The following is a 13,628-nucleotide window of genomic DNA, read 5'->3' as shown; positions in this document are numbered from 1 at the left end:
TGCAACAACTGATTTTGGCAATTATTAAGGATTTGCTCCCTCATAATCAAATTGTACAATCCCTTGAAATCATTTCCTTTGCTGCCAGGTAACCAGCCTTCCAGAGCCTTAATACCACTATCCACAAAGTCCTACCCAGTCCTGAATCTGTGCCTTCTAGGTGTCTCTGAACTTAATCCTATACTGTTCAGTGGTTAAGCCAAACCCATCAATGAGAGCACTCTTCTCTAACAGTGAGGAGCTTATCTCTACCTTGTTCAGCAAAGGAGAGCCACAAGATAGCTGCCCACTGCTCTTGAAGGACCCTCTGAACTTTAAAGGCCCTCTCCGAAGCAGTTATCCATTTAAGGATGTCATCCCCAACATGGTAGGGAGGGACAATCTTCTTCAGGTTCCTATTGTCAAATAAATGTTCCTTAACTCTAAGGACACTGTTGCTGTCACCATGGGACTCTAGTCCCACTCAAGTGGGTACATAAGGGCTTACCTGGCTGTAAGACTTTAGATTTTACATGGACGAGATTCTACATGGGTACCATATACTAGGGACTTATGAGGGTACCCCAGTATCAAATCTGCGGCATAACATTTCAAGGAGAAAGACTGGGGTCCTGATTATCAGGATCCCAGTCAGACTAGTCAAAACAGTGTGACACCAGGCAAAAAGTGGGGGGTAATCATAGGAAGCAGATCCTACTTTGCTGCACCATCATTGTATTTTTCTTGTAAGCTCACCTTTTGAGGTGAGATGCCAATCTTGAACAGAGCTTCCTTTGTTGTATGTATTTGGTGATTTTATTTCTGAGAAAAAGTGGTCCTGTTCCATGTATTGCTTTGTGGGTGATACAAAGCAGCTTGAAGGTGGATTTTCTGGCAACATGTATCCAGTGTAGAGCCCTCAAGGCAGGGTAGAGGTGGGCTTGTGGCTTTATATGTAGGAGTAGTCTAGTAGCAGAGCTCTGAATTCATTGTAGTTTTTTCATAGTTGATAATGATGATTCGTGGTGGAGGCCATTTGCGTGATCAAGTTTAAACAGTACATTGGAGATAGTAGCCTGGATCCTGTGTGGAAATCCTAGGTGTGGGAAGATACGTCACATGTTTTCATGGTAATGAAGCAAGATCTTCCTAACTCGTCCATATGGGAATTCATTGATAATTTGGAGTTCATAATAATTTCAAGGCTTCTTACTTCCTTAGATACTTTTGGAGGTAGTCCCATAACGTCAGGCCATGCGCAGAATGAGTCAGAATTATTCCAATAATCACACGTGAGTATTTCCGTTTTGGACGCATTCATTTTGAGATGGCTCCATGTGATCCACTTGTGTCAACGGTTCTGAGGCAGCTGAAGGTTTTTGAGTAAGATAACTTTGGTCATTTATGTACCTGCTGGAGAGATCTATGTTTTGTCTAGTCCCAATCTTGACTCATAAAGTAGCATTGTGGGTTAATGTGCCTTCTGCAAAGCACATCATGGAACATCAGATCACAGAATTGATTTTATGTCGTTAGGTAAGTGGATTACTGCTTTTGGCACAAATATCCCTTTGGTTGCTTGCAGTTCTTAAATTCATAAGCCCTGGTCTGATTGACACTGTAGGGCGAAACACGTGTCGGCTGGTAGGATACTTTCATGAATCTGTTTTTATATGCTGGATATTGGACTCATATGAAAATATATCAATAAAGAATGATTTTTGAAAATTACTATCCAGTATGAAGAATGACTTCTGTGAATAAATAAAAAGAGGAGGCATGTCTCACAGAGTAGCACTGCTGAATGTTCCCACATTGCCAAATTACACTGCAACAAATTCAGCACATTTGAATTGCAGAGGTTGGTGTTGGTTACATTTCTAGGCCCCAAAGTTGCTGCATGGCTTTATGATGAAGGGAGAGTTGTTATATAGTTTTCCAGCCAAGATCACTGCCAATAGACTTCTGCCCCCTATTTTGTAACTAATGCTAGTAGATCAGACAGGGTAATCTGGGTAACATTGCTGGCAAACACTACTAGCCATGCGTCACCAAATATACCTCGATAAACTTATAACAGTAATACCGGATGCCATCGATGCATTAATTTCTATTGAAGATTCCTTTAGAGGTATTGGGGAGAATGGGGGAGGGCCTTTTGCTAAGGTCAGAACTTAGGCACTCATTCTGAGTGGTCCAGTACTGAAACGCATACATTCAGAACCCGGTAAATACTGATAATGAAGGATGCAGTATTTACCTTATGCTGCAATACCAGTCCATTCAAAGTTTTGGTTCTTAGATTTGGGGTTAATGAGGCAATACTGTGTGTTTTTAACAGTTGTGTACTGGAAAACTCCGAAGTTATGGTTCTGACCAAATCTGGGGAAAGTAAAGCTTGTATGACTAGATAAAGTAGTACTACCAATGTACTACTTCACATACCAAAAAAAGCTTTGTGAATCATCTCCAAAATGTCTATCTCCCTATTAGTTAAAGAGCAAAGAATGACTGCCTCAATGCTGCTCCAATTTAGGAAAGGGTTCAAGACTCACCTCTTTAAAGAACCCTACAACACAGTGCAGTTATCACTTGGCTTTTACCCTGTACAATGCACTACTGTCTTTTTGTTATACAAATACCACATGCATACATACATATAGCCCGCTCTATTTGTACTACTTGTATATTAAATATTCCCATTTACTTCCATTTTAGATGTTTGGGGGTATGTGAAACAGTACGTCAGTGAAGGTACTTACAAATGCTTTTGTGGATGTGTCCCATTGTAATCCCATTTCGGTTACAAACCTCTGTTTCTATTGCAAATGGAATTACTGGCCTGAAAAGAATAAAGACCCATTTAGACAATTTAGGAGATGTCCATGCTATTCAATGCACCAATGTTGCACCAAATTTACCTACCTATGTCTGAACAAGGAAACAAACTACTGGTGGTTTTATGTGGCATAAATGCATGGATAATTGTGTGCACCATAGTTTGCCTGTATGCAGTTGCTATTTTTATGTACGTGAGATGCTAGTGATTATGTACAAAATTATGTAGGATTCGTTAGAGGTAGTATTTGTCAAAAATGTATTAAATACTTGGGGTCCGTATTAGTTTGATTTAGACTTATTAGATTTAGATTTAGTTCTCAGTGGACTGGTTACTCCATCAAAATGGTGACAGCCACCCTAGCTGCCACAATATAAATCCCATTGATTCCTATGGGATTCATATTTCGGCTGAGGGGATATCTGTCACCGTTGCGATGGTGTAAACCATCCGCCGATATGTAAATCAGACCCTAAGTGGAGGATTACAAGTTGAGCTGAGTGGAATTTGCCCGTGGACCTTATTTTACTAGACAGAAAATCCAGTTAATAAAATCAAATTGGGAAAGGGCTGTTTGCAGCCTGCAAACGTTCTTTCATCCCCAAACTTTAGCCAAGATAGGGGAGAGCATTTATGTCCCCTGTTGTCAGGAGAAAATGCCCCAAACCCTCACTCACCTTCATCACTCGAACAGGAGCTTTGTTCTCTCATCCCTATGCACTATGTGCTTGCTAGCTGCAAATGAATCCATCCACCATGTATTATTTTTCGTCCCAGCATACTAAATGCACAGAGGGAAATAGACATGCCCACTCTGTTTGTCTTATAGCTTAAGGAGATATCGGGAAGCAATGACAATCTTGAACGGCAGTGCAACTATTTACATTGTCTTTTCTCTAAGCAAGTGTTTTTTTAGAGCCGGATTAATACGGAAAGCTAAAGTTCCTAAATTCTAGCTCAGGCCAAAATGGGCTGTTTATACAGATCCCTGTTTTTTAGGTGGTTTTATTGGATCTAGGGGGACTAAGAGTGGTTCCTTAGCTTTTTCACCCTCTCTCTCTTGTTGTTTTGAAGTATCTAGGCAGCGCACAGCTGTGAGAGTTACCCTTCTGAAACCTCTGACTTTTTTATAAGGCAGCAATATGGAGAACACAGGCCTTTCATTTACTGATGAAGAGGTGGACGCTTTGTTGGCAGAACCCTCTCTTTTCTCGGATCCGTCGATAGCACAGACCATATCCCAGACGACTGAATGGGATAAACTTACAGAACAGAAACGTAATCGAATTCGTACCATCTTACATGGCACAATACTCACTGAATATTTACGGAATAACATTGCACCCAGGGGACTTTTAGTAACAAATGCACCCCGTATTTTTCTAGATGATCCCGTCTTCAGAAAAGAATGGGCCCAGATTGCGTGGCACTGTACCCGCGACTGGTTAGTGCTGATTATAAAAACAGCCCTTAGACTTTCTGAAGCACTAATGGTGGAAATTCAACTTACTGAGACACATTTCAGAGCGACATTGACTGGTTACAAAAAAAGATTAGAAGAACTGAACAAAGAGGTCAATGAATATAAAGACAACCTTAGACAATCTAAAGCCCAGAAATTTCAGAAAGACCTTAAACGCTTTGCTTTCGCCAAAGTATACCCTTATGCTCGCCCTGATTATATTCCTCCACTCAAAAATACTGATCAATTAGAAACATCAGATGAGGATGGGTCTACTACAAGTGGTTCTAGTAGTGAATGTTTCAGACCCAGGCAATGCGAAAGAGGTAGAAATAGATTTTACCATTACCAACAGAATTGGCCAGCCTATCCTAATTCAGGGGGTGGTGGTTTTCACAATTCCTACCAACAACACCAGTTCCCAATGATGAGCAGGAATCCCAATTTCATGCCTATGCCCCCATTCCCACAAAATTCTTTCCAACAAAATTCTTTTCGCCCGCCTTTTTTAGACAGGGTTCGGAGAGGTTGGGGCAAGAGAAGAGGGAACAACCAGGTTCACTGGGAAAAAGAAGAAGCAGTGGGGAACAACACTCACAACACTCGCAGCAAGGCAGGACCAAGCAATCAGAGAGTCTAGTTGTTAACCTCTCTTCCGTGGAACTGACTGAGACAGAACAGATAGTCCTAGAAAAGGGACTAGGTTTTGTTCCGACTGCCCGTTTGGATCGGTTTCAACTTCATTGTGAACTTGCAGAATTTTTTAGAAAAGTAAAGTTGAAGTTCTTTTTTGAAAAACAAAAGACTGTCGAAACTTTGACTTCTCCCAGTGATACTGGTCTTCGTGTTAAGTCTACATTTACACCTCCTCCAAACATGATTCCGCCTGAAATCGTTACTTTTGAACAGGCAGTCTTTAATGATCTTGAATCATTTCAAGAAAACAATGTGTTCAAAAATATGAGTACAGCGGAATTTCAAGCATTGCAATCTTTACAGTCAAATTCCTCTATTGTCATAAAACCAGCAGACAAGGGGGGTGGGATTGTGATTCAGAATGCGACTGATTACGACAAAGAGTGTACACGCTTACTAAGTGATCTTAGGAACTACACTCCTTTACCTACTGACCCATCCCCGCAATTGAAAACTACCATCATTAGATTGGTTGACCATGCAAAGTCCGCTGGTTACATCACTAAACATGAGGCTGATTTTTTGTCAACAAGAGTAGGGGTGATCCCATATATTTTTTTTTTATCCGAAAATCCATACGTATAAGATACCTCCACCGAAGCGACTAATAGTTTCGGGTATCGGATCACAATTAGAATCCTTGTCTAAATATTGTGATTTCTTTCTCAAACCTTTGATTCAAAAAACTTCAACTTACCTGAGAGACACAAAAAGTTTTTTGGCCCTTTTACATGATCTGAGAGTGGATATGGAATCAACCATCTTGGTGTTTCTAGATATTGAGAGTTTGAATACGAGCATTCCCCAGGATGATACAATCAAGGTCCTGGGTGAAGCACTGGGGTCAGCATCCTGGGATTTTAGGACCCCGAAACAGTTCGTCATTGAATGTGCAACTCTGGCACTGAGGAAAAAAAACTTTTTTGAATATAAGGGCGCCTTATATTTACAGTCCACCGGTACATCGATGGGAAGTACCTTTGCCCCTAGTGTGGCAGGGCTGTACGTCCATGATTTTGAATGCAAAAACATTTTGGGACCAGCCAATCCATTTTTATCCAATATAATTTTTGGGAAAAGATACATGGATGACGTCTTTGTCATCTGGCAGGGTTCAGAAGGTGTTCTTTTGGACTTCTTTCAGTGGATCAATACTTGTGATCCCAACTTGACTTTCACTCACACCTTTAATAAACATGAAATGATATTTCTTGATGTTGTGATAACAAAGACAGAGGGTGCCTTACTCACGAGAACATATTATAAACCAACAGCCAAGAACAATCTGTTAACCTTTTCAAGCTTTCATCCAAGACCCCTAAGAGAAAATCTCCCTTACGGACAATTCTTGCGGATACGACGCAATTGTAGTAAGGTTGAAGACTTTCGTACACAATCTAAAGATCTGACTGAAAAGCTGAGGAATAGAGGGTATCTGGAGAAAATCTTGAAAAAGAGTTGTAAAAGAGCCAGAAATCAACCTAGAGAGGCTCTATTAGAGGAATCACAGAAATTAATTGGAGATGTCCCTTTGACTTGTGTCACTACATACAGTAAAGCATCCAACGCAGTGTCAAATTCGATCAAGAAACACTGGCGTATCCTTACGAGCAATAACTTGAAATGGGACAAAGCCCTTTTTTCCTTCAAGAGAGCTAGAAGTATCAGGGATGCCCTGGTACATACTAGACCAAGGAAGACCAATGGTGCTGAGGATATTTCAGTTCTGACTCCCTGGGGCTTGCCCCGTGTTATTGGGCATTTTCCATGTGGGTCGTGTAGTGTTTGCCATTTGACCACACCCACTAAAACCTTGTCTTTAGAGACTGGTAAAATATGGACTCAGAGATCACACACAAATTGTAACACAACCAATGTGGTGTATATGATAACATGTCCTTGTGCTCTAAGATATGTTGGCATGACCTCTCGTAAAGTCAAACAACGAATTTGCGAACATCGAAGCAATGTTCGTTGCAAAAACAATACAACAAAATTGACTCATCATTTTTTTAAATTCAATCATACACCTAATGATATGCAATGGACTGTCATCGAACAGGTTAATTCACAAAAACCTTCTACGCAGTTATTGTTTGAAAAGGAGCAACACTGGATTTATCGATTATCCACTAATGTTCACAGTCTCAATGATAATATTCCATGGGGTTCAGTAATGAGACACTGACCCCTGTGAATATTTACGAGTATCTGGTAATTTTATTACACTAGGAGATTGAGTGACATTTATTTAAGGGCAATAGGGAACATCTATTCTTTTCCCCCTCTCCCCCCCCCCTTTTTCGGTTAAGCTTTGGGGTTTTTCGTAACATCAATTATTCCCCTCTTATTAAACTACAATATTTGTAGTTTGGTGACACTTACACACGGTCATTTTTAACCAGTTGCTCTCAATTTTAGGTCTGACTGCAAAGTTATATAGGGTGTATAACAACTATAAGATCACAAGTTTGTTAACACCCTTCGATTCCCTTTCTGCCTTTTTCTTCTGTACAAGATAGTTTAGTTTCTCTGTGCTACCGTCGGTTCTGAATTTTTGCTCATTCTGAATAAAGTTGTTTGACAATGGAACGCTGTCTGCGGTTAGCATTCTAGCTCTATTACAAGTGGTGTTCACGTAAAACTTGAAATGTCACGTGACCCGCGCATTTTACAGAGCGCTAGCTGCGGTTAGCGTTCGAGCTTTCCTACGAGTGGTGTTTACGTAACATTTGATACGCCACGTGACCCGCGTAAACCCCAGAAGTAGTTTACCGGTTTTTTGGCGCCGCCCGGAAGTGCCAGGATGGTATTTATTTCCCGGCTCGGGAGATTTTTCCTATCTCCAGGTCTGCTGGGACCTCCTACGTGTAATGGCCGGCGGTCGACCCTCTGCGAAGTAAGTTTTCTTTTTGGTGGTAGTTTGGTTTTAGCGTTCTCATAGAGATAGAGACGCCAATCTGATTCTTTTTGCTACCTATTACTTTAGATTTTGATGAGGCTCCCGCCACCCGGCAGCACCTAAGGAGCAGTATTTACGTAGCAGTAATGTAAGTCCTGTGTTTTCTCCAGTATTGTAAGAACTTTGTTTTTAGTCTGCCATTGTTTTTGAGCTAGCGTATAACACCGCTGCTTTTTAAAGTCATGTTTTTTCAGAACATTTGTAAGCTTTACCACCGTGATAACAGTTGGTATTGTATAGGCTAACATCGCCTTAAAAGACAATGAACATAATACGCATATGTTATTATGTTTAAGAATTAAATAAGATGTCTATTTGTTAACAACAAACGGCCCTACATTATGTTAAGTGGGAGCAAGATATGTCAGAATTTGGTTGTATAACTCCTAACAAGATTGCAATTACAAGTACATATATTCTTGATTGTTTTTTCAGACTCTGTGAAACTTTCGAGAAATCCTTGAAGTTTTTTTCTACACAACCGTGAGTTATGGTACACAATAAATGCCACAGGTTAGGATAAGCCTTAGCGTGCTTATACCGCCGTGGCTTTTTCCTTTAGTCCTGACGAAAGCTTCGCTTAAACCAAATAATAGAAGCTGCTGTTGACCACATGCACTTTGTTGGATGTAACTGGTCAAATTAATTCCAGTTAGGGACACCCTTTTTCATTTGTTTTTAATCAGGAGCCTTTAATTCCAAAAATTAAAAATATAGGGTGGACAAAGGCTTCCTTTTAATTTTGTATTCACTTGCCACACTAGGATTCACGATTTCCAATCAATACGCTCCGCTATATCAAAGCGTTGTAGCACACCAGAGATACATTCGGCATCTCTGGTGGGGACCCTATGATGAAGCATGTCACCAACCAGGTTGGTGAGTGAGGGTTCTTTTATCAACTTGTAGTGACTCCTATTTTCTGACACTTTTCTCCTTTATTAAGGATACACTCTTTCTTTGTTTCGTTGATATTGATCTAGGGGGACTAAGAGTGGTTCCTTAGCTTTTTCACCCTCTCTCTCTTGTTGTTTTGAAGTTATTCGATCTGCTCCACTTTCTATTTCTGTTTAAAGAGTGCCATTTCGTGATTTTATTGTTTTTAAAGTGAGCTATGCTATGTTAGGTCTTAAAGTGATCTCAATTGCTCTTAACAATTTTGTAACATTGCATTTAAATCATTGTTTTACTATGAAGAAGTTTTATGGAAGGAATTTTCCTAAATAAACTTTTACTTACCACCTTCATCACTTTCATCCCCTACCCTTCACAGTTGTTTTTTTTTTCAGATATTTACCAACAATTTAGAGCACATGGGAAATATCCATGCTGGGTTCGTCAAAGTAATTTGAATACGCACAATTATTTCCGCGGTTCCATCCTGTGACAGTAATTCCAGCCACACATTATTACTGCGAAGAAATCCTCACAACTGGTAATCAGGACTTAAATGAAACACTTTAAGTATAGAGGATCCTGTTGAAAAATTCAGTTAAAAGTTGACCAATGGGAAAACAGAAATGTTAGCATTATATATCCATAATCAAAATAATAACACATTCTTACATCACTACCGGAATGATAAAATCCTATTAACAAAGACCGTTTTGACAGGTTGTTATACATTTGTAGGAAATTGAGACCTTGGTATTGGCAAGCAGAAATGAAGGACTTAGGCTGCCTGTTTTTGAAAAGCATTCCCTAGTAACCTGGATATTTGCATGTCTTGTTCTTTTGAGAATTATAATAAATCTCTTGCCAACCGTGTGCAGATTTCAGTGTATTTTTTTGGGCAGGTTGCAGTTATCTGTAAAAACATTTCAATTATTTTGGGACCGCACACATCTACAGCATTCTGTTTGAATTGCTTTGTGACAGAACGGTATTTACAGGAGAAAGGCACTCGAATGATTCTAAATTGGTGACCTTGGTTGGACTTCTCACTGATACAACCCATGCATTATTCCTTGATCGTGCCTGATATTCTGCCTCATCGCTATGACAAGCCACAGTAACAAATGATCTGGGGCCGCATTATACATGCGGCACATTTTCCTTCATTGCACTGGGTGCACCTTTTAAAAGGTGCACCCAGTGCAATGAAGGAAAATGCGCTGTATTAGGGTGAATGCACTGCCCCCAGGGCAGATGCGAACTTGCACTGCCCCCAGGGCAGTGCATTCCTGTGGAAAACAGAGTGGCGGCTTTATTTATTTATTTATTTCGGATTTGTAGTGAGCATGGCTGCCTCAGCGACGAGGCGTCCCAGCGCAGCCAAGGACCAAAGACGAGAGCCTAGGAGAGCGACAGGGTGATTAAACAGCAGAGGTGGGAAAAAGCCATGTCTTCAAGGCCTTACGAAATGCCAAATGATTCGGAATAATTCTAATATGAGCCAGGAGCTTAAAGCTGCTCCATGTTTCACAGAGTAGGCAGCAACCCGCCTGCTCTTTGGAGGGGGATTAGAGATCGCCTTGCTGGCGGGTGCAGTGAGGGTCTGCACCCACCTGCAAGGGGACGTCTGGGGGGTCCAAGGGACCCCTATCCTCCTTCCAGAGGGCTGCCTTCAGGGGCCACACTGACAGTGAGCCATCTTTTGAGTGGGGCAATATCAGTGTGGCTCCTGAGAGCTTCCTTGCCTTTGCACCTGCATCTATAATACAGCGCAGGCATAGAGGCAAAGGGATTGCCTCATTTGCATGAGGCACGCCCCCATGCAAATGAGGGGATGCCCACTGAATATAGCACACCAGTGCTACCGGTATTACAGAAGGGGCTGCTTCGGTAATACCAAAGTCACCCGGTGATGCGCAAAGCAGGCCCAAACGCCTGATGCATCCCTGGGGCACTTTGTGTAATACAGCTCCTAATGTACTAATCGCTGGTCATATTACTAATGAAATTGTAGGTTATATTACGGGATTAGGTACGTATTTGGGTTAGTGTGCTAGCTAATGTTAGGGTTCAGGTGTATTTTGAGGGTTCATGTAATTTTGTTAGTACCTGGTTTATATTAGAATTCTGAGTGGATAGTGTGATTACTTTGTTACTTATTTGGGGGAGGTTCAGGTGTAGTTTCATGGTTTCAGGTAATTCTATTCATGTATGTGTTTTATTAGGGCTTAAACTGGGTGATGAGGTTAGTTCTGGAATTACTTACTTTTGGTGGTAATGTACTTTTGTTGGGGTATGGGTTATATTCATGCTTTGGGTGGGTTTTTCTGGTTAGTTTTGGTATTATTTTGGGATTCCGATGTTTTTGGGATTCAAGTAATGTCAGTAGGTTTTGGATTTAGTAAGGCTTTAGGGTGGAGTTGAGATTAAAATATTATTTTTGAGTGTTTGGACTATTTTTGAGGTGAGGCTTTTTTGTGGGCTGGGTTGTAACAAGGCTTTAATTGGGCGTCATGGTTTGTATTGGGGTTAGGTGTTTTTTTGATTGTTAGTTATTTTGTGGATTTGGGTGGGTATTGGGTTAGTTTTATATTTACTTTGGGTGTTCAGATATACTTTTCAGTTTTTATTTTAATGAGGTTTATATCATATGGCCTTGAGTGGGTGTTATTAGTTTCCGTATTATTAAGGAATATTTTGGGAGAACTTTAAGACTTTTAGTATTCACTGAAGTCATTTACGACTTCTGGTATTCGCAGAAGTCACTTACGACTCTTATTTTTATGTCGTCACCCGGGCCGGAATCTTCATACTCAGACCAGATGGTCATTGTCTTCAATTCTAAACACCTGTGTAAGTGCTTACCATCCCCCTCCCCACTTGGGCCAGATGAAGTCAATTGACACCACCTGGAAGACCTGCGCTACAAACCAAATAAAAGCAGCACACAAACAAGGCTCAGGTTTGGCCACACAGAGTTCCTGCTTGTCTGCTCTACTCATTACTCCAGAAAATGCTACACCAGAGGAGGAAGAAATATTATACTGAGGAGGAGACCACCATGATCTCGGAGTTTATTGTGAGGCACTACAAACTGTTCCATGGTTTTCCCCCTTATGGCACCAGTAGCACACAGAAGGTAGCCCTATGGCAGCATTTAACCATTCAGTCACAGCATTGGGGGAGGATGTCCGCACTGTCAATGACATAAAGAAGAAGTGGAAGGATGAGAAGAGACGCGTGAAAGAGACTTATGCCAGGATTAAGGTGGCCAGAGTTCTCCCTGGTGTACAATCCAGACCCTACCTCCGTCTCACACTACTGGAAAAGGATGTCATCAACACCATACACCCCACATGCTCCATGGGCTGCCTGTGAGTGATGGCCGCAATGCGGTACCAGGTAAATGTGATGACAAGAACATGGATATGAAATGTCTTTCTGAATTGCACAATGGGAGCTGTCCCAAGTTTATATTAAAAGCATAGTGAGTAAGAGCCTCATGTGTCTCCTTCTGTATGTTGCACCACAAGTCCCAAAATCCTTCGAGATGGAAATGGCAAATCCCATTCTCACTATCAAAAACATGGGCCCAGCACTGCAGGAATAAATACGTAACACTGGTAAATAGCAATAGCCAAAGAGCCCCTTCCACTTAGCCAGCTGCGGCCGGGACAGGTAAGAGCGGTGGGGGGGGAGGGGGTGGAGCTGGGGGGGGGGGGAAATGGACAGACAACGCAATAGGGAAAATAAAATAAAAAGAATAATCAAAACCACATACATTGCGCTCGCCTCATCGCCGAGCGTAAGGTGAGTGATTTTCATTTTTTCATAATTGTATTTTCCCTATCACGTTGTCTGTCTAATTTCCCCACCGCCCCGCCATGTGACTAACTGCCCCACTGCTCCTACCTGTACCGGCCGCTCCTACCCTTAGCATGAAGTTGCAGTGAGGAAATTTCTGACAAGTTGCACATGTACATTTTTGATTTTCTGACTTTTCTCTGTTCTCTATTGGCACATTCAGCCAGAGTACAGTCATCCACTGTAGCAGAGGTCCCTGCATCTGCTGGGAGGAAACAACATCATCCACAGCAATCCATACCACGATCACAAACTGGTAACTAAAACTGGTCAGGGTCCAAAAGCCTACATTGTCAGCAGACAACAGATTGACCTATTAAATGCATTCCTTCAACAGTGCTAGAACTGTGAACTGAACTCTAAAATCAAGTGCATCAGATATGGCAACTGGAATGATAACTGGCAAACACATATGGACCAATGATGTTGTCCAGACCCCACAGTGACATCTGCTGCAAGGTTGGTTGAGACATCTGGTCAGGAAACAGTCACTAGGCAGCTACAGGACCCTGATAAGTAAGCCCAAGAATGATGTGCCTGAATGCTCATGCTCATAAAATGTGGATTTAATGTCTGCAGTATGTTGCATGTGTTCCACATCACTGTTGTCCCTCAACTCAATATGCCCACATATGGCATTTTACAGCATACCATATCACACCATGGTGGATAGTGAAAGGATGACACTAAATGTATAGCAAGTGAGTGTAGTATGTACATAATAGACTATATTGTGTTGTATGAGATATAGGAGCCACAACTGGATTGTAAGTCAATGATATGAAAGCTCTCAAGGAAAATCACAGGGCACAAAATGTATGGAAATTGATGTGGATGAGAGATGCACTGATGTCAATTAGGTTGTGTTGATTTGGGAGGGGTGTATGGGTTGCTGAGGTGGATGTAGAGTAAGTGAAACATGTATATCTGGT

Source organism: Triturus cristatus, chromosome 5_2 (genome assembly GCF_964204655.1).
Source record: "Triturus cristatus chromosome 5_2, aTriCri1.1, whole genome shotgun sequence".
In the NCBI taxonomy this organism is placed as follows: domain Eukaryota; kingdom Metazoa; phylum Chordata; class Amphibia; order Caudata; family Salamandridae; genus Triturus; species Triturus cristatus.
Note: the sequence above shows the minus strand (reverse complement) of the source record.